The sequence below is a fragment of the Schistocerca nitens genome, chromosome 5, assembly GCF_023898315.1.
Source record: "Schistocerca nitens isolate TAMUIC-IGC-003100 chromosome 5, iqSchNite1.1, whole genome shotgun sequence".
Taxonomy (NCBI): Eukaryota; Metazoa; Arthropoda; class Insecta; order Orthoptera; family Acrididae; genus Schistocerca; species Schistocerca nitens.
The window spans coordinates 5,876,714-5,904,468 of NC_064618.1; positions in this window are offsets into that span (position 1 = coordinate 5,876,714).

Genomic DNA, 27,755 nt, shown 5'->3' on the forward strand with positions numbered 1-27,755 from the left:
GACGAGATACCCTTAAGATTCTACAGTGATTATGCTAAAGAACTTGCCCCCTTTCTATCAGCAATTTATCGTAGATCTCTGGAAGAACGTAAAGTACCTAGCGACTGGAAGAAAGCACAGGTCGTTCCCATTTTCAAGAAGGGTCATAAATCAGATGCGAATAATTATAGGCCTATTTCACTTACGTCAATCTGTTGTAGAATAATGGAACATGTTTTGTGTTCTCGTATTATGACGTTCTTAGATAATACAAATCTCCTTCATCATAACCAACATGGATTCCGCAAACAGAGATCATGTGAAACCCAGCTCGCCCTATTTGCCCAAGAAATTCACAGTGCCGTAGACACTGGCGAGCAGATTGATGCCGTATTCCTGGACTTCAGGAAGGCATTTGATACGGTTCCGCACTTACGTTTAGTGAAAAAAATACGTGCTTACGGAATATCGGACCAGGTTTGTGATTGGATTCAGGATTTCCTAGAAGAAAGAACACAACATGTCATTCTTAACGGTTCAAAATCTGCAGATGTAGAGGTAATTTCGGGAGTACCGCAAGGAAGCGTGATAGGACCTTTATTGTTTACAATATACATAAATGACTTAGTTGACAACATCGGTAGCTCCGTGAGGCTATTTGCAGATGACACGGTTGTCTACAAGAAAGTAGCAACATCAGAAGACTCGTACGTACTCCAGGAAGACCTGCAGAGGATTAATGAATGGTGCGACAGCTGGCAGCTTTCCCTAAATGTAGATAAATGTAATATAATGCGCATACATAGGGGCAGAAATCCATTCCAGTACGATTATGCCATAGGTGGTAAATCATTGGAAGCGGTAACGACCGTAAAATACTTAGGAGTTACTATCCGGAGCGATCTGAAGTGGAATGATCACATAAAACAAATAGTGGGAAAAGCAGGCGCCAGGTTGAGATTCATAGGAAGAATTCTAAGAAAATGTGACTCATCGACGAAAGAAGTAGCTTACAAAACGCTTGTTCGTCCGATTCTTGAGTATTGCTCATCAGTATGGGACCCTTACCAGGTTGGATTAATAGAAGAGATAGACATGATCCAGCGAAAAGCAGCGCGATTCGTCATGGGGACATTTAGTCAGCGCGAGAGCGTTACGGAGATGCTGAACAAGCTCCAGTGGCAGACACTTCAAGAAAGGCGTTACGCAATACGGAGAGGTTTATTATCGAAATTACGAGAGAGCACATTCCGGGAAGAGATGGGCAACATATTACTACCGCCCACATATATCTCGCGTAATGATCACAACGAAAAGATCCGAGAAATTAGAGCAAATACGGAGACTTACAAGCAGTCGTTCTTCCCACGCACAATTCGTGAATGGAACAGGGAAGGGGGGATCAGATAGTGGTACAATAAGTACCCTCCGCCACACACCGTAAGGTGGCTCGCGGAGTATAGATGTAGATGTAGATGTAGATGTAGATGTACTTAAGTCGGCATTGTCTCTCTTATATTTACTTCCGATGCAATTTCTGTGTTTCATCGTCAATGGGAAGGTCCAAGGAATACAGTAAACCTGCAGAGGTGCATCGGAATGTAAAACTGATGACACAGGAAAATCTCAAAACATTTACAGTAGGAAGACTTAATCTTCCTGTACTTAAGTCGACATTGTGTCTCTTATATTTAAATCCGATGCAATTTCTGTTTTTCATCGTCAATGGGATGGTCCAAACGATACAGTTAACCTGCAGACGTGCATCGGAATGTAAAACTGATGACACAGGAATGCTCAAAACATAGACAGTAGGAAGACTCAGTCTTCCTGTACTTAAGTCGGCATTGTGTCTCTTATATTTAATTCCGATACGATTTCTTTGTTTCATCGACAATGGGAAGGGGCAAGGGATACAGTAAACCGGCATAGGTGCATCGGAATGTAAAACTGGCGACACAGGAAACGCTCAAAACATAGACCGTAAGAAGACTCAGTTTTCTTGTACCTAAGTCGGCGATGTGTCTCTTATATTTAAATTCCGATGGAATTTCTGTGTTTCATCGTCACTGTGACGGTCCAAGGGATACGGTAAACCTGTAGAGATGCATCGGAATGCAAAACTGGTGACACAGGAAACGCTCAAATTATAGACAGTAGGAAGACTCAGTCTTCCTGTGCTTAAGTAGGCATTGTGTCCTTAAATCTAACTCCGATGCAATTTCTGTGTTTCATCGTCACTGTGAAGGTCCAAGGGATACAGTAAACCTGCAGAGGTGCATCAGAAAGTAAAACTGGTGACACAGGAAGCGCTCAAAACATAGACAGTAGGAAGACTCAGTCTTCCTGTACTTAAGTCGGCATTGTGTCTCTTATATTCAATCCCGATGCAATTTCGGTGTTTCATCGTCAATGGGAAGGTCCAAGGGATACAGTAAACCTGCAGAAGTGCATCGGAATGTAAAACTAGTGACACAGGAAACGCTCAAAGCATAGACAGTAGGAAGACTCAGTCTTCCTGTACTTAAGTCGGCATTGTGTCTCTTGTATTTAATTCCGATGAAATTTCTGTGATTCATCGTGAATGGGAAGCTCCAAGGGATATAGTAAACCTGCAGAGGTGCATCGGAAAGTAAAACTGATGACACAGGAAACGCTCAAAACATAGACAGTAGGAAGACTTAGTCTTCCTGTACTTAAGTCGGCAATGTGTCTCTTATATTTAATTCCGATGCAATTTCTGTGTTTCATCGTCAATGGGAACGTACAAGGGATACAGTAAACCTGCAGAGGTGCATCAGAATGTAAAACTGGTGACACAGGAAACGCTCAAAGCATAGACTGTAGGAAGACTCAGTCTTCCTGTACTTAAGTCGGCATTGTGTCTCTTATATTTAATTAAGATGCAATTTCTGTGTTTCATCGTCAATGGGAAGGTCCAAGGGATATAGTAAACCTGCAGATTTGCATCGGAATGTAATACTAGTGACACAGGAACCGCTCAAATCATAGACTGTAGGAAGACTCAGTCTTCCTGTACTTAAGTCGGCATTGTGTCTCTTATATTTAATTCCGATGCAATTTCTGTGTTTCATCGTCAATGGGAAGGTCCAAGGGATATTGTAAACCTGCAGATTTGCATGGGAATGTTAAACTAGTGACACAGGAAACGCTCAAAACATAGACAGAAGGAAGACTCTGTCTTCCTGTACTTAAGTCGGCATTGTGTCTCTTATATTTAATTCCGATGCAATTTCTGTGTTTCATCGTCAATGGGAAGGTCCAAGGGATACAGTAAACCTGCAGAGGTGCATCGGAATGAAAAACTGGTGACCCAGGAAACGATCAAAACATAGACAGTAGGAAGACTAAGTCTTCCTGTACTTAAGTCGGCATTGTGTCTCTTATATTTATTTCCGATGAAATTTCTGTGTTTCATCGTGAATGGGAAGGTCCAAGGGATATAGTAATCCTGCAGAGGTGCATCGGAAAGTAAAAATGATGACACTGGAAACGCTCAAAACATAGACAGTAGGAAGACTGTTTTCTTGTACTTAAGTCGGCATTGTGTCTCTTATACTTAATTTCGATGCAATTTCTGTGTTTCATCGTCAATGGGAAGGTCCAAGGGATGCAGTAAACCTGCAGAGGTGCATCAGAATGTAAAACTGGTGACACAGGAAACGCTCAAAACATAGACTGTAGGAAGACTCAGTCTTCCTGTTTTTAAGTCAGCATTGTGTCTCTTATATTTAATTCCGATGCAATTTCTGTGTTTCATCGTCTATGGGAAGGTCCAAGGGATACATTAAACCTGCAGATTTGCATCGGAATGTAAAACTAGTGACACAGGAAACGCTCAAAACATAGACAGTAGGAAGACTCAGTCTTCCTGTACTTAAGTCGGCATTGTGTCTCTTATATTTAATTCCAATGCAATTTCTGTGTTTCATCGTCAATGGGAAGGTCCAATGGATACAGTAAACCTGCAGAGGTGCATCAGAATGTAAAACTGGTGACACAGAAAACGCTCAAAACATAGACAGTAGGAAGACTCAGTCTTCCTGTACTTAAGTCGGCATTGTGTCTCTTATATTTAATTCCGATGCGATTTCTGTGTTTCATCGACAATGGGAAGGTCCAAGGGATATAGTAAACCGGCAGAGGTGCATCGGAATGTTAAACTGGTGACTCAGGAAACGCTCAAAACATTGGCGGTACGAAGACTGTTTTCTTGTACTTAAGTCGGCATTGTGTCTCTTATATTTAATTTCGATGCAGTTTCTGTGTTTCATCGTCAATGGGAAGGTCCAAGGGAAACAGGAAACCTGCAGAGGTGCATCGGAATGTATAACTGGTGACTCAGGAAACGCTCAAAACATAGACAGTAGGAAGACTCTGTCTTCCTGTACTTAAGTCGGCATTGTGTCTCTTATATTTAATTCCGATGCAATTTCTGTGTTTCCTCGTCAATGGGAAGGTCCAAGGGATACAGTAAACCTGCAGAGGTGCATCGGAATGAAAAACTGGTGGCCCAGGAAACGATCAAAACATAGATTGTAGGAAGACTCAGTCTTCCTGTACTTAAGTCGGCATTGTGTCTCTTATATTTATTTCCGATGAAATTTCTGTGTTTCATCGTGAATGGGAAGGTCCAAGGGATATAGTAAACCTGCAGAGGTGCATCGGAAAGTAAAAGTGATGACACAGGAAACGCTCAAAACATAGACTGTAGGAAGACTCAGTCTTCCTGTACTTAAGTCGGCATTGTGTCTCTTATATTTAATTCCGATGCAATTTCTGTGTTTCATCGTCAATGGGAAGGTCCAAGGGAAATAGTAAACCTGCAGATTTGCATCGGAATGTAAAACTAGTGACACAGGAAACGCTCAAAACATAGACAGTAGGAAGACTCAGTCTTCCTGCACTTAAGTCGGCATTGTGTCTCTTATATTTAATTCCGATGCAATTTCTGTGTTTCATCGTCAATGGGAAGGTCCAAGGGATACAGTAAACCTGCAGATTTGCATCGGAATGTAAAACTAGTGACACAGGAAACGCTCAAAACATAGACAGTAGGAAGACTCAGTCATCCTGTACTTAAGTCGGCTTGTGTCTCTTATATTTAATTCCGATGCAATTTCTGTGTTTCATCGTGAATGGGAAGGTCCAAGGGATATTGCAAACCTGCAGAGGTGCATCGGAAAGTAAAACTGATTACACAGGAATCGTTCTAAACATAGACAGTAGGAAGACTTAGTCATCCTGTACTTAAGTCGGCATTGTCTCTCTTATATTTCATTCCGATGCAATTTCTGTGTTTCATCGTCAATGGGAAGGTCCAAGGAATACAGTATACCTGCAGAGGTGCATCGGAATGTAAAACTGATGACACAGGAAAATCTCAAAACATTTACAGTAGGAAAACTTAATCTTCCTGTACTTAAGTCGGCATTGTGTCTCTTATATTTAAATCCGATGCAATTTCTGTTTTTCATCGTCAATGGGATGGTCCAAACGATACAGTTAACCTGCAGACGTGCATCGGAATGTAAAACTGATGACACAGGAATGCTCAAAACATAGACAGTAGGAAGACTCAGTCTTCCTGTACTTAAGTCGGCATTGTGTCTCTTATATTTAATTCCGATACGATTTCTTTGTTTCATCGACAATGGGAAGGGGCAAGGGATACAGTAAACCGGCATAGGTGCATCGGAATGTAAAACTGGCGACACAGGAAACGCTCAAAACATAGACCGTAAGAAGACTCAGTTTTCTTGTACCTAAGTCGGAGATGTGTCTCTTATATTTACATTCCGATGGAATTTCTGTGTTTCATCGTCACTGTGAAGGTCCAAGGGATACGGTAAACCTGTATAGATGCATCGGAATGCAAAACTGGTGACACAGGAAACGCTCAAATTATAGACAGTAGGAAGACTCAGTCTTCCTGTGCTTAAGTAGGCATTGTGTCCTTAAATCTAACTCCGATGCAATTTCTGTGTTTCATCGTCACTGTGAAGGTCCAAGGGATACAGTAAACCTGCAGAGGTGCATCAGAAAGTAAAACTGGTGACACAGGAAGCGCTCAAAACATAGACAGTAGGAAGACTCAGTCTTCCTGTACTTAAGTCGGCATTGTGTCTCTTATATTCAATCCCGATGCAATTTCGGTGTTTCATCGTCAATGGGAAGGTCCAAGGGATACAGTAAACCTGCAGAAGTGCATCGGAATGTAAAACTAGTGACACAGGAAACGCTCAAAGCATAGACAGTAGGAAGACTCAGCCTTCCTGTACTTAAGTCGGCATTGTGTCTCTTGTATTTAATTCCGATGCAATTTCTGTGTTTCATCGTCAATGGGAAGGTCCAAGGGATACAGTAAACCTGCAGAGGTGCATCGGAATGTAAAACTGGTGACACAGGAAACGCTCAAAACATAGACAGTAGGAAGACTCAGTCTTCCTATACTTAAGTCGGCATTGTGTCTCTTATATTTATTTCCGATGAAATTTCTGTGATTCATCGTGAATGGGAAGCTCCAAGGGATATAGTAAACCTGCAGAGGTGCATCGGAAAGTAAAACTAATGACACAGGAAACGCTCAAAACATAGACAGTAGGAAGACTTAGTCTTCCTGTACTTAAGTCGGCAATGTGTCTCTTATATTTAATTCCGATGCAATTTCTGTGTTTCATCGTCAATGGGAACGTACAAGGGATACAGTAAACCTGCAGAGGTGCATCAGAATGTAAAACTGGTGACACAGGAAACGCTCAAAGCATAGACTGTAGGAAGACTCAGTCTTCCTGTACTTAAGTCGGCATTGTGTCTCTTATATTTAATTCCGATGCAATTTCTGTGTTTCATCGTCAATGGGAAGGTCCAAGGGATATAGTAAACCTGCAGATTTGCATCGGAATGTAAAACTAGTGACACAGGAACCGCTCAAATCATAGACAGTAGGAAGACTCAGTCTTCCTGTACTTAAGTCGGCATTGTGTCTCTTATATTTAATTCCGATGCAATTTCTGTGTTTCATCGTCAATGGGAAGGTCCAAGGGATATTGTTAACCTGCAGATTTGCATGGGAATGTTAAACTAGTGACACAGGAAACGCTCAAAACATAGACAGAAGGAAGACTCTGTCTTCCTGTACTTAAGTCGGCATTGTGTCTCTTATATTTAATTCCGATGCAATTTCTGTGTTTCATCGTCAATGGGAAGGTCCAAGGGATACAGTAAACCTGCAGAGGTGCATCGGAATGAAAAACTGGTGACCCAGGAAACGATCAATACATAGACAGTAGGAAGACTAAGTCTTCCTGTACTTAAGTCGGCATTGTGTCTCTTATATTTATTTCCGATGAAATTTCTGTGTTTCATCGTGAATGGGAAGGTCCAAGGGATATAGTAATCCTGGAGAGGTGCATCGGAAAGTAAAAATGATGACACTGGAAACGCTCAAAACATAGACAGTAGGAAGACTGTTTTCTTGTACTTAAGTCGGCATTGTGTCTCTTATACTTAATTTCGATGCAATTTCAGTGTTTCATCGTCAATGGGAAGGTCCAAGGGATGCAGTAAACCTGCAGAGGTGCATCAGAATGTAAAACTGGTGACACAGGAAACGCTCAAAACATAGACTGTAGGAAGACTCAGTCTTCCTGTACTTAAGTCGGCATTGTGTCTCTTATATTTAATTCCAATGCAATTTCTGTGTTTCATCGTCAATGGGAAGGTCCAATGGATACAGTAAACCTGCTGATGTGCATCGGAATGTAAAACTGGTGACACAGGAAACGCTCAAAACATAGACTGTAGGAAGACTCAGTCTTCCTGTACTTAAGTCGGCATTGTGTCTCTTATATTTAATTGCGATGCAATTTCTGTGTTTCATCGTCAATGGGAAGGTCCAAGGGATATAGTAAACCTGCAGATTTGCATGGGAATGTAAAACTAGTGACACAGGAAACGCTCGAAACATAGACAGTAGGAAGACTCAGTCTTCCTGTACTTAAGTCGGCATTGTGTCTCTTATATTTAATTCCGATGCAATTTCTGTGTTTCATCGTCAATGGGAAGGTCGAAGGGATACAGTAAACCTGCAGAGGTGCATCGGAATGAAAAACTGGTGACCCAGGAAACGATCAAAACATAGACAGTAGGAAGACTCAGTCTTCCTGTACTTAAGTCGGCATTGTGTCTCTTATATTTATTTCCGATGAAATTTCTGTGTTTCATCGTGAATGGGAAGGTCCAAGGGATATAGTAATCCTGCAGAGGTGCATCGGAAAGTAAAAATGATGACACTGGAAACGCTCAAAACATAGACAGTAGGAAGACTTAGTCTTCCTGTACTTACGTCGGCATTGTGTCTCTTATATTTAATTCCGATGCATTTTCTGTTTTTCATCGTCAATGGGAAGGTCCAAGGGATACAGTAAACTTGCAGAAGTGCATCTGAATGAAAACTGATCACACAGAAATCGCTCAAAACATAGACAGTAGGAAGACTCAGTCTTCCTGTACTTAAGTCGGCATTGTGTTTCTTATATTTAATTCCGATGTGATTTCTGTGTTTCACCGACAATGGGAAGGTCCAAGCGATACAGTAAACCGGCAGAGGTGCATCGGAATGTAAAACTGGTGACACAGGAAACGCTCAAAACATTGACCGTACGAAGACTGTTTTCTTGTACTTAAGTCGGCATTGTGTCTCTTATATTTAATTTCGATGCAATTTCTGTGTTTCATCGTCAATGGGAAGGTCCAAGGGATACAGTAAACCTGCAGAGGTGCATCAGAATGTAAAACTGGTGACACAGGAAACGCTCAAAACATAGACTGTAGTAAGACTCAGTCTTCCTGTTCTTAAGTCAGCATTGTGTCTCTTATATTTAATTCCGATGCAATTTCTGTGTTTCATCGTCTATGGGAAGGTCCAAGGGATACAGTAAACCTGCAGATTTGCATCGGAATGTAATACTAGTGACACAGAAAAAGCTCAAAACATAGACAGTAGGAAGACTCAGTCTTCCTGTACTTAAGTCGGCATTGTGTCTCTTATATTTAATTCCGATGAAATTTCTGTGTTTCATCGTGAATGGGAAGGTCCAAGGGATATAGTAAACCTGCAGAGGTGCATCGCAAAGTAATACTGATGACACAGGAATCGTTCAAAACATAGACAGCAGGAAGACTTAGTCTTCCTGTACTTACGCCGGCATTGTGTCTCTTATATTTAATTCCGATGCAATTTCTGTGTTTCATCGTCAGTGGGAAGGTCCAAGGAATACAGTAAACCTGCAGAGGTGCATCGGAATGTAGAACTGGTGACACAGGAAACGCTCAAAACATAGACAGTAGGAAGACTCAGTCTTCCTGTACTTAAGTCGGCATTGTGTCTCTTATATTTAATTCCAATGCAATTTCTGTGTTTCATCGTCAATGGGAAGGTCCAATGGATACAGTAAACCTGCAGAGGTGCATTAGAATGTAAAACTGGTGACACAGAAAACGCTCAAAACATAGACAGTAGGAAGACTCAGTCTTCCTGTACGTAAGTCGGCATTGTGTCTCTTATATTTAATTCCGATGCGATTTCTGTGTTTCATCGACAATGGGAAGGTCCAAGGGATATAGTAAACCGGCAGAGGTGCATCGGAATGTAAAACTGGTGACACAGGAAACGCTCAAAACATAGACTGTAGTAAGACTCAGTCTTCCTGTTCTTAAGTCAGCATTGTGTCTCTTATATTTAATTCCGATGCAATTTCTGTGTTTCATCGTCTATGGGAAGGTCCAAGGGATACAGTAAACCTGCAGATTTGCATCGGAATGTAATACTAGTGACACAGGAAACGCTCAAAACATAGACAGTAGGAAGACTCAGTATTCCTGTACTTAAGTCGGCATTGTGTCTCTTATATTTAATTCCGATGAAATTTCTGTGTTTCATCGTGAATGGGAAGGTCCAAGGGATATAGTAAACCTGCAGAGGTGCATCGCAAAGTAATACTGATGACACAGGAATCGTTCAAAACATAGACAGCAGGAAGACTTAGTCTTCCTGTACTTACGTCGGCATTGTGTCTCTTATATTTAATTCCGATGCAATTTCTGTGTTTCATCGTCAATGGGAAGGTCCAAGGAATACAGTAAACCTGCAGAGGTGCATCGGAATGTAGAACTGGTGACACAGGAAACGCTCAAAACATAGACAGTAGGAAGACTCAGTCTTCCTGTACTTAAGTCGGCATTGTGTCTCTTATATTTAATTCCAATGCAATTTCTGTGTTTCATCGTCAATGGGAAGGTCCAATGGATACAGTAAACCTGCAGAGGTGCATTAGAATGTAAAACTGGTGACACAGAAAACGCTCAAAACATAGACAGTAGGAAGACTCAGTCTTCCTGTACGTAAGTCGGCATTGTGTCTCTTATATTTAATTCCGATGCGATTTCTGTGTTTCATCGACAATGGGAAGGTCCAAGGGATATAGTAAACCGGCAGAGGTGCATCGGAATGTAAAACTGGGGACACAGGAAACGCTCAAATCATTGGCGGTACGAAGACTGTTTTCTTGTACTTAAGTCGGCATTGTGTCTCTTATATTTAATTTCGATGCAATTTCTGTGTTTCATCGTCAATGGGAAGGTCCAAGGGAAACAGGAAACCTGCATAGGTGCATCGGAATGTAAAACTGGTGACTCAGGAAACGCTCAAAACATAGACAGTAGGAAGACTCAGTCTTCCTGTACTTAAGTCGGCATTGTGTCTCTCATATTTAATTCCGATGCAATTTCTGTGTTTCATCGTCAATGGGAAGGTCCAAGGGATACAGTAAACCTGCAGAGGTGCATCGGAATGTAAAACTGGTGACACAGGAAACGCTCAAAACATAGACTGTAGGAAGACTCAGTCTTCCTGTACTTAAGTCGGCATTGTGTCTCTTATATTTAATTCCGATGCAATTTCTGTGTTTCATCGTGAATGGGAAGGTCCAAGGGATATAGTAAACCTGCAGAGGTGCATCGGAATGTAAAACTGGTGACACAGGAAACGCTCAAAACATAGACAGTAGGAAGACTCAGTCTTCCTGTACTTAAGTCGGCATTGTGTCTCTCATATTTAATTCCGATGCAATATCTGTGTTTCATCGTCAATGGGAAGGTCCAAGGGATACAGTAAACCTGCAGTGGTGCATCGGAATGTAAAACTGGTGACACAGGAAACGCTCAAAACATAGACTGTAGGAAGACTCAGTCTTCCTGTACTTAAGTCGGCATTGTGTCTCTTATATTTAATTCCGTTGCAATTTCTGTGTTTCATCGTCAATGGGAAGGTCCAAGGGATATAGTAAACCTGCAGATTTGCATGGGAATGTAAAACTAATGACACAGGAAACGCTCGAAACATAGACAGTAGGAAGACTCTGTCTTCCTGTACTTAAGTCGGCATTGTGTCTCTTATATTTAATTCCGATGCAATTTCTGTGTTTCATCTTCAATGGGAAGGTCCAAGGGATACAGTAAGCCTGCAGAGGTGCATCGGAATGAAAAACTGGTGACCCAGGAAACGATCAAAACATAGACAGTAAGAAGACTCAGTCTTCCTGTACTTAAGTCGGCATTGTGTCTCTTATATTTAAATCCGATGCAATTTCTGTTTTTCATCGTCAATGGGATGGTCCAAACGATACAGTTAACCTGCAGACTAGCATCGGAATGTAAAACTGATGACACAGGAATGCTCAAAACATAGACAGTAGAAAGACTCAGTCTTCCTGTACTTAAGTCGGCATTGTGTCTCTTATATTTAATTCCGATACGATTTCTGTGTTTCATCGACAATGGGCAGGGGCAAGGGATACAGTAAACCGGCATAGGTGCATCGGAATGTAAAACTGGCGACACAGGAAACGCTCAAATCATAGACCGAAAGAAGACTCAGTTTTCTTGTACCTAAGTCGGCGATGTGTCTCTTATATTTAAATTCCGATGGAATTTCTGTGTTTCGTCGTCACTGTGAAGGTCCGAGGGATACGGTAAACCTGTACAGATGCATCGGAATGCAAAACTGGTGACACAGGAAACGCTCAAATTATAGACAGTAGGAAGACTCAGTGTACCTGTGCTTAAGTAGGCATTGTGTCCTTAAATCTAACTCCGATGCAATTTCTGTGTTTCATCGTCACTGTGAAGGTCCAAGGGATACAGTAAACCTGCAGAGGTGCATCAGAAAGTAAAACTGGTGGCACAGGAAGCGCTCAAAATATAGACAGTAGGAAGACTCAGTCTTCCTGTACTTAAGTCGGCATTGTGTCTCTTATATTCAATCCCGATGTAATTTCGGTGTTTATCGTCAATGGGAAGGTCCAAGGGATACAGTAAACCTGCAGAGGTGCATCGGAATGTAAAACTAGTGACACAGGAAACGCTCAAAACATAGACAGTAGGAAGACTCAGTCTTCCTGTACTTAAGTCGGCATTGTGTCTCTTGTATTTAATTCCGATGCAATTTCTGTGTTTCATCGTCAATGGGAAGGTCCAAGGGATACAGTAAACCTGCAGAGGTGCATCGGAATGTAAAACTGGTGACACAGGAAACGCTCAAAACATAGACAGTAGGAAGACTCAGTCTTCCTATACTTAAGTCGGCATTGTGTCTCTTATATTTATTTCCGATGAAATTTCTGTGATTCATCGTGAATGGGAAGCTCCATGGGATATAGTAAACCTGCAGAGGTGCATCGGAAAGTAAAACTGATGACACAGGAAACGCTCAAAACATAGACAGTAGGAAGACTTAGTCTTCCTGTACTTAAGTCGGCAATGTGTCTCTTATATTTAATTCCGATGCTATTTCTGTGTTTCATCGTCACTGTGAAGGTCCAAGGGATACAGTAAACCTGTAGAGGTGCATCGGAAAATAAAACTGGTGACACAGGAAACGCTCAAATTATAGACAGTAGGAAGACTCAGGCTTCCTGTACTTAAGTCGGCATTGTGTCTGTTATATTTAATTCCGATGCAATGTCTGTGTTTCATCGTCAATGGGAACGTACAAGGGATACAGTAATCCTGCAGATGAGCATCAGAATGTAAAACTGGTGACACAGGAAACGCTCAAAGCATAGACTGTAGGAAGACTCAGTCTTCCTGTACTTAAGTCGGCATTGTGTCTCTTGTATTTAAATCCGATGCAATTTCTGTGTTTCATCGTCAATGGGAATGTCCAAGGGATACAGTAAACCTGCAGAGGTGCATCGGAATGTAAAACTGGTGACACAGGAAACGCTCAAAACATAGACAGTAGGAAGACTCAGTCTTCCTATACTTAAGTCGGCATTGTGTCTCTTATATTTATTTCCGATGCAATTTCTGTGTTTCATCGTCAATGGGAAGGTCCAAGGGATATAGTAAACCTGCAGATTTGCATCGGAATGTAAAACTATTGACACAGGAACCGCTCAAATCATAGACAGTAGGAAGACTCAGTCTTCCTGTACTTAAGTCGGCATTGTGTCTCTTATATTTAATTCCGATGCAATTTCTGTGTTTCATCGTCAATGGGAAGGTCCAAGGGATATAGTAAACCTGCAGATTTGCATCCGAATGTAAAACTAGTGACACAGGAAACGCTCAAAACATAGACAGTAGGAAGACTCAGTCTTCCTGTACTTAAGTCGGCATTGTGTCTCTTATATTTAATTCCGATGCAAATTCTGTGTTTCATCGTCAATGGGAAGGTCCAACGGATACACTAAACCTGCAGAGGTGCATCAGAATGTAAAACTTGTGACACAGGAAACGCTCAAAACATAGACCGTAGGAAGACTCAGTCTTCCTGTACTTAAGTCGGCATTTTGTCTCTTATATTTAATTCCGATGCAATTTCTGTGTTTCATCGTCTATGGGAAGGTCCAAGGGATACAGTAAACCTGCAGCGGTGCATCGGAATGAAAAACTGGTGACCCAGGAAACGATCAAAACATAGACAGTAGGAAGACTCAGTCTTCCTGTACTTAAGTCGGCATTGTGTCTCTTATATTTATTTCCGATGAAATTTCTGTGTTTCATCGTGAATGCGAAGGTCCAAGGGATATAGTAATCCTGCAGAGGTGCATCGGAAAGTAAAAATGATGACACTGGAAACGCTCAAAACATAGACAGTAGGAAGACTTAGTCTTCCTGAACTTAAGTCGGCATTGTGTCTCTTACATTTAATTCCGATGCAATTTCTTTTTTTCATCGTCAATGGGAAGGTCCAAGGGATACAGTAAACTTGCAGAAGTGCATCTGAATGAAAACTGATGACACAGAAATCGCTCAAAACATAGACAGTAGGAAGACTCAGTCTTCCTGTACTTAAGTCGGCATTGTGTTTCTTATATTTAATTCCGATGTGATTTCTGTGTTTCACCGACAATGGGAAGGTCCAAGCGATACAGTAAACCGGCAGAGGTGCATCGGAATGTAAAACTGGTGACACAGGAAACGCTCAAAACATTGACCGTACGAAGACTGTTTTCTTGTACTTAAGTCGGCATTGTGTCTCTTATATTTAATTTCGATGCAATTTCTGTGTTTCATCGTCAATGGGAAGGTCCAAGGGATACAGTAAACCTGCAGAGGTGCATCAGAATGTAAAACTGGTGACACAGGAAACGCTCAAAACATAGACTGTAGGAAGACTCAGTCTTCCTGTTCTTAAGTCAGCATTGTGTCTCTTATATTTAATTCCGATGCAATTTCTATGTTTCATCGTCTATGGGAAGGTCCAAGGGATACAGTAAACCTGCAGATTTGCATCGGAATGTAATACTAGTGACACAGGAAACGCTCAAAACATAGACAGTAGGAAGACTCAGTCTTCCTGTACTTAAGTCGGCATTGTGTCTCTTATATTTAATTCCGATGAAATTTCTGTGTTTCATCGTGAATGGGAAGGTCCAAGGGATATAGTAAACCTGCAGAGGTGCATCGCAAAGTAAAACTGATGACACAGGAATCGTTCAAAACATAGACAGTAGGAAGACTTAGTCCTCCTGTACTTAAGTCGGCATTGTGTCTCTTATATTTAATTCCGATGCAATTTCTGTGTTTCATCGTCAATGGGAAGGTCCAAGGAATACAGTAAACCTGCAGAGGTGCATCGGAATGTAGAACTGGTGACACAGGAAACGCTCAAAAGATAGACAGTAGGAAGACTCAGTCTTCCTGTACTTAAGTCGGCATTGTGTCTCTTATATTTAATTCCAATGCAATTTCTGTGTTTCATCGTCAATGGGAAGGTCCAATGGATACAGTAAACCTGCAGAGGTGCATCAGAATGTAAAACTGGTGACACAGAAAACGCTCAAAACATAGACAGTAGGAAGACTCAGTCTTCCTGTACGTAAGTCGGCATTGTGTCTCTTATATTTAATTCCGATGCGATTTCTGTGTTTCATCGACAATGGGAAGGTCCAAGGGATATAGTAAACCGGCAGAGGTGCATCGGAATGTAAAACTGGGGACACAGGAAACGCTCAAATCATTGGCGGTACGAAGACTGTTTTCTTGTACTTAAGTCGGCATTGTGTCTCTTATATTTAATTTCGATGCAATTTCTGTGTTTCATCGTCAATGGGAAGGTCCAAGGGAAACAGGAAACCTGCATAGGTGCATCGGAATGTAAAACTGGTGACTCAGGAAACGCTCAAAACATAGACAGTAGGAAGACTCAGTCTACCTGTACTTAAGTCGGCATTGTGTCTCTCATATTTAATTCCGATGCAATTTCTGTGTTTCATCGTCAATGGGAAGGTCCAAGGGATACAGTAAACCTGCAGAGGTGCATCGGAATGTAAAACTGGTGACACAGGAAACGCTCAAAACGTAGACTGTAGGAAGACTCAGTCTTCCTGTACTTAAGTCGGCATTGTGTCTCTTATATTTAATTCCGATGCAATTTCTGTGTTTCATCGTCAATGGGAAGGTCCAAGGGATATAGTAAACCTGCAGAGGTGCATCGGAATGAAAAACTGGTGACCCAGGAAACGATCAAAACATAGACAGTAGGAAGACTCAGTCTTCCTGTACTTAATTCGGCATTGTGTCTCTTATATTTATTTCCGATGAAATTTCTGTGTTTCATCGTGAATGCGAAGGTCCAAGGGATATAGTAATCCTGCAGAGGTGCATCGGAAAGTAAAAATGATGACACTGGAAACGCTCAAAACATAGACAGTAGGAAGACTTAGTCTTCCTGAACTTAAGTCGGCATTGTGTCTCTTACATTTAATTCCGATGCAATTTCTTTTTTTCATCGTCAATGGGAAGGTCCAAGGGATACAGTAAACTTGCAGAAGTGCATCTGAATGAAAACTGATGACACAGAAATCGCTCAAAACATAGACAGTAGGAAGACTCAGTCTTCCTGTACTTAAGTCGGCATTGTGTTTCTTATATTTAATTCCGATGTGATTTCTGTGTTTCACCGACAATGGGAAGGTCCAAGCGATACAGTAAACCGGCAGAGGTGCATCGGAATGTAAAACTGGTGACACGGGAAACGCTCAAAACATTGACCGTACGAAGACTGTTTTCTTGTACTTAAGTCGGCATTGTGTCTCTTATATTTAATTTCGATGCAATTTCTGTGTTTCATCGTCAATGGGAAGGTCCAAGGGATACAGTAAACCTGCAGAGGTGCATCAGAATGTAAAACTGGTGACACAGGAAACGCTCAAAACATAGACTGTAGGAAGACTCAGTCTTCCTGTTCTTAAGTCAGCATTGTGTCTCTTATATTTAATTCCGATGCAATTTCTGTGTTCCATCGTCAATGGGAAGGTCCAATGTATACAGTAAACCTGCAGAGGTGCATCAGAATGTAAAACTGGTGACACAGAAAACGCTCAAAACATAGACAGTAGGAAGACTCAGTCTTCCTGTACGTAAGTCGGCATTGTGTCTCTTATATTTAATTCCGATGCGATTTCTGTGTTTCATCGACAATGGGAAGGTCCAAGGGATATAGTAAACCGGCAGAGGTGCATCGGAATGTAAAACTGGGGACACAGGAAACGCTCAAATCATTGGCGGTACGAAGACTGTTTTCTTGTACTTAAGTCGGCACTGTGTCTCTTATATTTAATTCCGATGCAATTTCTGTGTTTCATCGTCAATGGGAAGGTCCAAGGGATACAGTAAACCTGCAGAGGTGCATCGGGATGAAAAACTGGTGACCCAGGAAACGATCAAAACATAGACAGTAGGAAGACTCAGTCTTCCTGTACTTATGTCGGCATTGTGTCTCTTATATTTATTTCCGATGAAATTTCTGTGTTTCATCGTGAATGGGAAGGTCCAAGGGATATAGTAAACCTGCAGAGGTGCATCGGAAAGTAAAAGTGATGACATAGGAAACGCTCAAAACATAGACTGTAGGAAGACTCAGTCTTCCTGTACTTAAGTCGGCATTGTGTCTCTTATATTTAATTCCGATGCAATTTCTGTGTTTCATCGTCAATGGGAAGGTCCAAGGGATATAGTAAACCTGCAGATTTGCATCGGAATGTAAAACTAGTGACACAGGAAACGCTCAAAACATAGACAGTAGGAAGACTCAGTCTTCCTGTACTTAAGTCGGCATTGTGTCTCTTATATTTAATTCCGATGCAATTTCTGTGTTTCATCGTCAATGGGAAGGTCCAACGGATACACTAAACCTGCAGAGGTGCATCAGAATGTAAAACTTGTGACACAGGAAACGCTCAAAACATAGACCGTAGGAAGACTCAGTCTTCCTGTACTTAAGTCGGCATTTTGTCTCTTATATTTAATCCCGATGCAATTTCTGTGTTTCATCGTCTATGGGAAGGTCCAAGGGATACAGTAAACCTGCAGAGGTGCATCGGAATGAAAAACTGGTGACCCAGGAAACGATCAAAACATAGACAGTAGGAAGACTCAGTCTTCCTGTACTTAAGTCGGCATTGTGTCTCTTATATTTATTTCCGATGAAATTTCTGTGTTTCATCGTGAATGCGAAGGTCCAAGGGATATAGTAATCCTGCAGGGGTGCATCGGAAAGTAAAAATGATGACACTGGAAACGCTCAAAACATAGACAGTAGGAAGATTTAGTCTTCATGAACTTAAGTCGGCATTGTGTCTCTTACATTTAATTCCGATGCAATTTCTTTTTTTCATCGTCAATGGGAAGGTCCTAGGGATACAGTAAACTTGCAGAAGTGCATCTGAATGAAAACTGATGACACAGAAATCGCTCAAAACATAGACAGTAGGAAGACTCAGTCTTCCTGTACTTAAGTCGGCATTGTGTTTCTTATATTTAATTCCGATGTGATTTCTGTGTTTCACCGACAATGGGAAGGTCCAAGCGATACAGTAAACCGGCAGAGGTGCATCGGAATGTAAAACTGGTGACACGGGAAACGCTCAAAACATTGACCGTACGAAGACTGTTTTCTTGTACTTAAGTCGGCATTGTGTCTCTTATATTTAATTTCGATGCAATTTCTGTGTTTCATCGTCAATGGGAAGGTCCAAGGGATACAGTAAACCTGCAGAGGTGCATCAGAATGTAAAACTGGTGACACAGGAAACGCTCAAAACATAGACTGTAGGAAGACTCAGTCTTCCTGTTCTTAAGTCAGCATTGTGTCTCTTATATTTAATTCCGATGCAATTTCTGTGTTTCATCGTCAATGGGAAGGTCCAATGTATACAGTAAACCTGCAGAGGTGCATAAGAATGTAAAACTGGTGACACAGAAAACGCTCAAAACATAGACAGTAGGAAGACTCAGTCTTCCTGTACGTAAGTCGGCATTGTGTCTCTTATATTTAATTCCGATGCGATTTCTGTGTTTCATCGACAATGGGAAGGTCCAAGGGATATAGTAAACCGGCAGAGGTGCATCGGAATGTAAAACTGGGGACACAGGAAACGCTCAAATCATTGGCGGTACGAAGACTGTTTTCTTGTACTTAAGTCGGCACTGTGTCTCTTATATTTAATTCCGATGCAATTTCTGTGTTTCATCGTCAATGGGAAGGTCCAAGGGATACAGTAAACCTGCAGAGGTGCATCGGAATGAAAAACTGGTGACCCAGGAAACGATCAAAACATAGACAGTAGGAAGACTCAGTCTTCCTGTACTTATGTCGGCATTGTGTCTCTTATATTTATTTCCGATGAAATTTCTGTGTTTCATCGTGAATGGGAAGGTCCAAGGGATATAGTAAACCTGCAGAGGTGCATCGGAAAGTAAAAGTGATGACATAGGAAACGCTCAAAACATAGACTGTAGGAAGACTCAGTCTTCCTGTACTTAAGTCGGCATTGTGTCTCTTATATTTAATTCCGATGCAATTTCTGTGTTTCATCGTCAATGGGAAGGTCCAAGGGATATAGTAAACCTGCAGATTTGCATCGGAATGTAAAACTAGTGACACAGGAAACGCTCAAAACATAGACAGTAGGAAGACTCAGTCTTCCTGTACTTAAGTCGGCATTGTGTCTCTTATATTTAATTCCGATGCAATTTCTGTGTTTCATCGTCAATGGGAAGGTCCAACGGATACACTAAACCTGCAGAGGTGCATCAGAATGTAAAACTTGTGACACAGGAAACGCTCAAAACATAGACCGTAGGAAGACTCAGTCTTCCTGTACTTAAGTCGGCATTTTGTCTCTTATATTTAATCCCGATGCAATTTCTGTGTTTCATCGTCTATGGGAAGGACCAAGGGATACAGTAAACCTGCAGAGGTGCATCGGAATGAAAAACTGGTGACCCAGGAAACGATCAAAACATAGACAGTAGGAAGACTCAGTCTTCCTGTACTTAAGTCGGCATTGTGTCTCTTATATTTATTTCCGATGAAATTTCTGTGTTTCATCGTGAATGCGAAGGTCCAAGGGATATAGTAATCCTGCAGGGGTGCATCGGAAAGTAAAAATGATGACACTGGAAACGCTCAAAACATAGACAGTAGGAAGATTTAGTCTTCATGAACTTAAGTCGGCATTGTGTCTCTTACATTTAATTCCGATGCAATTTCTTTTTTTCATCGTCAATGGGAAGGTCCTAGGGATACAGTAAACTTGCAGAAGTGCATCTGAATGAAAACTGATGACACAGAAATCGCTCAAAACATAGACAGTAGGAAGACTCAGTTTTCTTGTACCTAAGTCGGCGATGTGTCTCTTATATTTAAATTCCGATGGAATTTCTGTGTTTCGTCGTCACTGTGAAGGTCCAAGGGATACGGTAAACCTGTAGAGATGCATCGGAATGCAAAACTGGTGACACAGGAAACGCTCAAATTATAGACAGTAGGAAGACTCAGTGTTCCTGTGCTTAAGTAGGCATTGTGTCCTTAAATCTAACTCCGATGCAATTTCTGTGTTTCATCGTCACTGTGAAGGTCCAAGGGATACAGTAAACCTGCAGAGGTGCATCAGAAAGTAAAACTGGTGGCACAGGAAGCGCTCAAACATAGACAGTAGGAAGACTCAGTCTTCCTGTACTTAAGTCGGCATTGTGTCTGTTATATTCAATCCCGATGCAATTTCGGTGTTTATCGTCAATAGGAAGGTCCAAGGGATACAGTAAACCTGCAGAGGTGCATCGGAATGTAAAACTAGTGACACAGGAAACGCTCAAAACATAGACAGTAGGAAGACTCAGTCTTCCTGTACTTAAGTCGGCATTGTGTCTCTTATATTTAATTCCGATGCAATTTCTGTGTTTCATCGTCAATGGGAAGGTCCAAGGGATACAGTAAACTTGCAGAGGTGCATCGGAAAATAAAACTGGTGACACAGGAAACGCTCAATTTATAGACAGTAGGAAGACTTAGGCTTCCTGTACTTAAGTCGGCATTGTGTCTCTTATATTTAACTCCAATGCAATTTCTGTGTTTAATCGTCAATGGGAAGGTCCAATGGATACAGTAAACCTGCAGAGGTGCATCAGAATGTAAAACTGGTGACACAGGAAACGCTCAAAACATAGACAGTAGGAAGACTCAGTCTTCCTATACTTAAGTCGGCATTGTGTCTCTTATATTTATTTCCGATGAAATTTCTGTGTTTCATCGTGAATGGGAAGGTCCAAGGGATATAGTAAACCAGCAGAGGTGCATCGGAAAGTAAAACTGGTGACACAGGAAACGCTCAAAGCATAGACTGTAGGAAGACTCAGTCTTCCTGTACTTAAGTCGGCATTGTGTCTCTTATATTTAATTCCGATGCAATTTCTGTGTTTCATCGTCAATGGGAAGGTCCAAGGGATATAGTAAACCTGCAGATTTGCATCGGAATGTAAAACGAGTGACACAGGAAACGCTCAAAACATAGACAGTAGGAAGACTCAGTCTTCCTGTACTTAAGTCGGCATTGTGACTCTTATATTTAATTTCGATGCAATTTCTGTGTTTCATCGTCAATGGGAAGGTCCAAGGGATACAGTAAACCTGCAGAGGTGCATCGGAATGAAAAACTGGTGACCCAGGAAACGATCAAAATATAGAGAGTAGGAAGACTCAGTCTTCCTGTACTTAAGTCGGCATTGTGTCTCTTATATTTATTTCCGATGAAATTTCTGTGTTTCATCGTGAATGGGAAGGTCCAAGGGATATAGTAAACCTGCAGAGGTGCATCGGAAAGTAAAAGTGATGACACAGGAAACGCTCAAAGCATAGACTGTAGGAAGACTCAGTCTTCCTGTACTTAAGTCGGCATTGTGTCTCTTATATTTAATTCCGATGCAATTTCTGTGTTTCATCGTCAATGGGAAGGTCCAAGGGATATAGTAAACCTGCAGATTGGCATCGGAATGTAAAACTAGTGACACAGGAAACGCTCAAAACATAGACAGTAGGAAGACTCAGTCTTCCGGTACTTAAGTCGGCATTGTGTCTCTTATATTTAATTCCGATGCAATTTCTGTGTTTCATCGTCAATGGGAAGGTCAAACGGATACACTAAACCTGCAGAGGTGCATCAGAATGTAAAACTGCTGACACAGGAAACGCTCAAAACATAGAGTGTAGGAAGACTCAGTCTTCCTGTACTTAAGTCGGCAATGTGTCTCTTATATTTAATTCCGATGCAATTTCTGTGTTTCATCGTCTATGGGAAGGTCCAAGGGATACAGTAAACCTGCAGATTTGCATCGGAATGTAAAACTAGTGACACAGGAAACGCTCAAAACATAGACAGTAGGAAGACTCAGTCTTCCTGTACTTAAGTCGGCATTGTGTCTCTTATATTTAATTCCGATGAAATTTCTGTGTTTCATCGTGAATGGGAAGGTCCAAGGGATATAGCAAACCTGCAGAGGTGCATCGGAAAGTAAAACTGATTACACAGGAATCGTTCTAAACATAGACAGTAGGAAGACTTAGTCTTCCTGTACTTAAGTCGGCATTGTGTCTCTTATATATAATTCCGATGCAATTTCTGTGTTTCAACGTGAATGGGAAGGTCCAAGGAATATAGGTAAACCTGCAGAGGTGCATCGGAATGTAAAACTGATGACACAGGAAAAGCTCAAAACATTTACAGTAGGAAGACTTAGTCTTCCTGTACTTAAGTCGGCATTGTGTCTCTTATATTTAAATCCGATGCAATTTCTGTTTTTCATCGTCAATGGGATGGTCCAAACGATACAGTTAACCTGCAGACGTGCATCGGAATGTAAAACTGATGACACAGGAATGCTCAAAACATAGACAGTAGAAAGACTCAGTCTTCCTGTACTTAAGTCGGCATTGTGTCTCTTATATTTAATTCCGATACGATTTCTGTGTTTCATCGACAATGGGAAGGGGCAAGGGATACAGTAAACCGGCATAGGTGCATCGGAATGTAAAACTGGCGACACAGGAAACGCTCAAAACATAGACCGTAAGAAGACTCAGTTTTCTTGTACCTAAGTCGGCGATGTGTCTCTTATATTTAAATTCCGATGGAATTTCTGTGTTTCATCGTCACTGTGAAGGTCCAAGGGATACGGTAAACCTGTAGAGATGCATCGGAATGCAAAACTGGTGACACAGGAAACGCTCAAATTATAGACAGTAGGAAGACTCAGTGTTCCTGTGCTTAAGTAAGCATTGTGTCCTTAAATCTAACTCCGATGCAATTTCTGTGTTTCATCGTCACTGTGAAGGTCCAAGGGATACAGTAAACCTGCAGAGGTGCATCAGAATGTAAAACTGGTGACACAGGAAACGCTCAAAACATAGAGTGTAGGAAGACTCTGTCTTCCTGTACTTAAGTCGGCAATGTGTCTCTTATATTTAATTCCGATGCAATTTCTGTGTTTCATCGTCTATGGGAAGGTCCAAGGGATACAGTAAACCTGCAGATTTGCATCGGAATGTAAAACTAGTGACACAGGAAACGCTCAAAACATAGACAGTAGGAAGACTCGGTCTTCCTGTACTTAAGTCGGCATTGTGTCTCTTATATTTAATTCCGATGAAATTTCTGTGTTTCATCGTGAATGGGAAGGTCCAAGGGATATAGCAAACCTGCAGAGGTGCATCGGAAAGTAAAACTGATTACACAGGAATCGTTCTAAACATAGACAGTAGGAAGACTTAGTCTTCCTGTACTTAAGTCGGCATTGTGTCTCTTATATATAATTCCGATGCAATTTCTGTGTTTCATCGTGAATGGGAAGGTCCAAGGAATATAGCAAACCTGCAGAGGTGCATCGGAATGTAAAACTGATGACACAGGAAAAGCTCAAAACATTTACAGTAGGAAGACTTAGTCTTCCTGTACTTAAGTCGGCATTGTGTCTCTTATATTTAAATCCGATGCAATTTCTGTTTTTCATCGTCAATGGGATGGTCCAAACGATACAGTTAACCTGCAGACGTGCATCGGAATGTAAAACTGATGACACAGGAATGCTCAAAACATAGACAGTAGAAAGACTCAGTCTTCCTGTACCTAAGTCGGCATTGTGTCTCTTATATTTAATTCCGATACGATTTCTGTGTTTCATCGACAATGGGAAGGGGCAAGGGATACAGTAAACCGGCATAGGTGCATCGGAATGTAAAACTGGCGACACAGGAAACGCTCAAAACATAGACCGTAAGAAGACTCAGTTTTCTTGTACCTAAGTCGGCGATGTGTCTCTTATATTTAAATTCCGATGGAATTTCTGTGTTTCATCGTCACTGTGAAGGTCCAAGGGATACGGTAAACCTGTAGAGATGCATCGGAATGCAAAACTGGTGACACAGGAAACGCTCAAATTATAGACAGTAGGAAGACTCAGTGTTCCTGTGCTTAAGTAAGCATTGTGTCCTTAAATCTAACTCCGATGCAATTTCTGTGTTTCATCGTCACTGTGAAGGTCCAAGGGATACAGTAAACCTGCAGAGGTGCATCAGAATGTAAAACTGGTGACACAGGAAACGCTCAAAACATAGACAGTAGGAAGACTCAGTCTTCCTGTACTTAAGTCGGCATTGTGTCTCTTGTATTTAATTCCGATGCAATTTCTGTGTTTCATCGTCAATGGGAAGGTCCAAGGGATACAGTAAACCTGCAGAGGTGCATCGGAATGTAAAACTGGTGACACAGGAAACGCTCAAAACATAGACAGTAGGAAGACTCAGTCTTCCTATACTTAAGTCGGCATTGTGTCTCTTATATTTATTTCCGATGAAATTTCTGTGATTCATCGTGAATGGGAAGCTCCAAGGGATATAGTAAACCTGCAGAAGTGCATCGGAAAGTAAAACTGATGACACAGTAAACGCTCAAAACATAGACAGTAGGAAGACTTAGTCTTCCTGTACTTAAGTCGGCAATGTGTCTCTTACATTTAATTCCGATGCTATTTCTGTGTTTCATCGACACTGTGAAGGTCCAAGGGATACAGTAAACCTGTAGAGGTGCATCGGAAAATAAAACTGGTGACACAGGAAACGCTCAAATTATAGACAGTAGGAAGACTCAGGCTTCCTGTACTTAAGTCGGCATTGTGTCTCTTATATTTAATTCCGATGCAATTTCTGTGTTTCATCGTGAATGGGAACGTACAAGGGATACAGTAAACCTGCAGAGGTGCATCAGAATGTAAAACTGGTGACAAAGGAAACGCTCAAAGCTTAGACTGTAGGAAGACTCAGTCTTCCTGTACTTAAGTCGGCATTGTGTCTCTTATATTTAATTCCGATCCATTTTCTGTGTTTCATCGTCAATGGGAAGGTCCAAGGGATATAGTAAACCTGCAGATTTGCATCAGAATGTAAAACTAGTGACACAGGAACCGCTCAAATCATAGACGGTAGGAAGACTCAGTCTTCCTGTACTTAAGTCGGCATTGTGTCTCTTATATTTAATACCGATGCAATTTCTGTGTTTCATCGTCAATGGGAAGGTCCAAGGGATACAGTAAACCTGCAGAGGTGCATCGGAATGTAAAACTGGTGACCCAGGAAACGATCAAAGCATAGACAATAGGAAGACTCAGTCTTCCTGTACATATGTCGGCATTGTGTCTCTTATATTTACTTCCGATGAAATTTCTGTGTTTCATCGTCAATGGGAAGGTCCAAGGGATATAGTAAACCTGCAGAGGTGCATCGGAAAGTAAAACTGATGACACAGGAATCGTTCAAAGCATAGACAGTAGGAAGACTTAGTCTTCCTGTACTTAAGTCGGCATTGTGTCACTTATATTTAATTCCGATGCAATTTCTGTGTTTCATCGTAAATGGGAAGGTCCAAGGAATACAGTAAACCTGCAGAGGTGCATCGGAATGTAAAACTGGTGACACAGGAAACGCTCAAAACATAGACAGTAGGAAGACTCAGTCTTCCTGTACTGAAGTCGGCATTGTGTTTCATCGTCAATGGGAAGGTCCAATGGATACAGTAAACCTGCAGAGGTGCATCAGAATGTAAAACTGGTGACACAGGAAACGCTCAAAACATAGACAGTAGGAAGACTCAGTCTTCCTATACTTAAGTCGGCATTGTGTCTCTTATATTTATTTCCGATGAAATTTCTGTGTTTCATCGTGAATGGGAAGGTCCAAGGGATATAGTAAACCTGCAGAGGTGCATCGGAAAGTAAAACTGGTGACACAGGAAACACTCAAAGCATAGACTGTAGGAAGACTCAGTCTTCCTGTACTTCGGTCGGCATTGTGTCTCTTATATTTAATTCCGATGCAATTTCTGTGTTTCATCGTCAATGGGAAGGTCCAAGGGATATAGTAAACCTGCAGATTTGCATCGGAATGTAAAACTAGTGACACAGGAAACGCTCAAAACATAGACAGTAGGAAGACTCAGTCTTCCTGTACTTAAGTCGGCATTGTGTCTCTTATATTTAATTCCGATGCAATTTCTGTGTTTCATCGTCAATGGAAAGGTCCAAGGGATACAGTAAACCTGCAGAGGTGCATCGGAATGAAAAACTGGTGACCCAGGAAACGATCAAAATATAGAGAGTAGGAAGACTCAGTCTTCCTGTACTTAAGTCGGCATTGTGTCTCTTATATTTATTTCCGATGAAATTTCTGTGTTTCATCGTGAATGGGTAGGTCCAAGGGATATAGTAAACCTGCAGAGGTGCATCGGAAAGTAAAAGTGATGACACAGGAAACGCTCAAAGCATAGACTGTAGGAAGACTCAGTCTTCCTGTACTTAAGTCGGCATTGTGTCTCTTATATTTATTTCCGATGAAATTTCTGTGTTTCATCGTGAATGGGAAGGTCCAAGGGATACAGTAAACCTGCAGAGGTGCATCGGAATGTAAAACTGGTGACCCAGGAAACGATCAAAGCATAGACAGTAGGAAGACTCAGTCTTCCTGTACATATGTCGGCATTGTGTCTCTTATATTTACTTCCGATGAAATTTCTGTGTTTCATCGTGAATGGGAAGGTCCAAGGGATATAGCAAACCTGCAGAGGTGCATCGGAAAGTAAAACTGATGACACAGGAATCGTTCTAAACATAGACAGTAGGAAGAATTAGTCTTCATGTACTTAAGTTGGCACTGTGTCTCTTATATTTAATTCCGATGCAATTTCTGTGTTTCATCGTCAATGGGAAGGTCCAAGGAATACAGTAAACCTACAGAGGTGCATCGGAATGTAAAACTGATGACACAGGAAAAGCTCAAAACATTTACAGTAGGAAGACTTAGTCTTCCTGTACTTAAGTCCGCATTGTGTCTCTTATATTTAAATCCGATGCAATTTCTGTTTTTCATCGTCAATGGGAAGGACCAAACGATACAGTTAACCTGCAGACGTGCATCGGAATGTAAAACTGATGACACAGGAATGCTCAAAACATAGACAGTAGGAAGACTCAGTCTTCCTGTACTTAAGTCGGCATTGTGTCTCTTATATTTAATTCCGATACGATATCTGTGTTTCATCGACAATGGGAAGGGGCAAGGGATACAGTAAACCGGCATAGGTGCATCGGAATGTCAAACTGGCGACACAGGAAACGCTCAAAACATAGACCGTAAGAAGACTCAGTTTTCTTGTACTTAAGTCGGCGATGTGTCTCTTATATTTAAATTCCGATGGAATTTCTGTGTTTCATCGTCACTGTGAAGGTCCAAGGGATACAGTAAACCTGTAGAGATGCATCGGAATGCAAAACTGGTGACACAGGAAACGCTCAAATTATAGACAGTAGGAAGACTCAGTCTTCCTGTACTTAAGTCGGCATTGTGTCTCTTGTATTTAATTCCG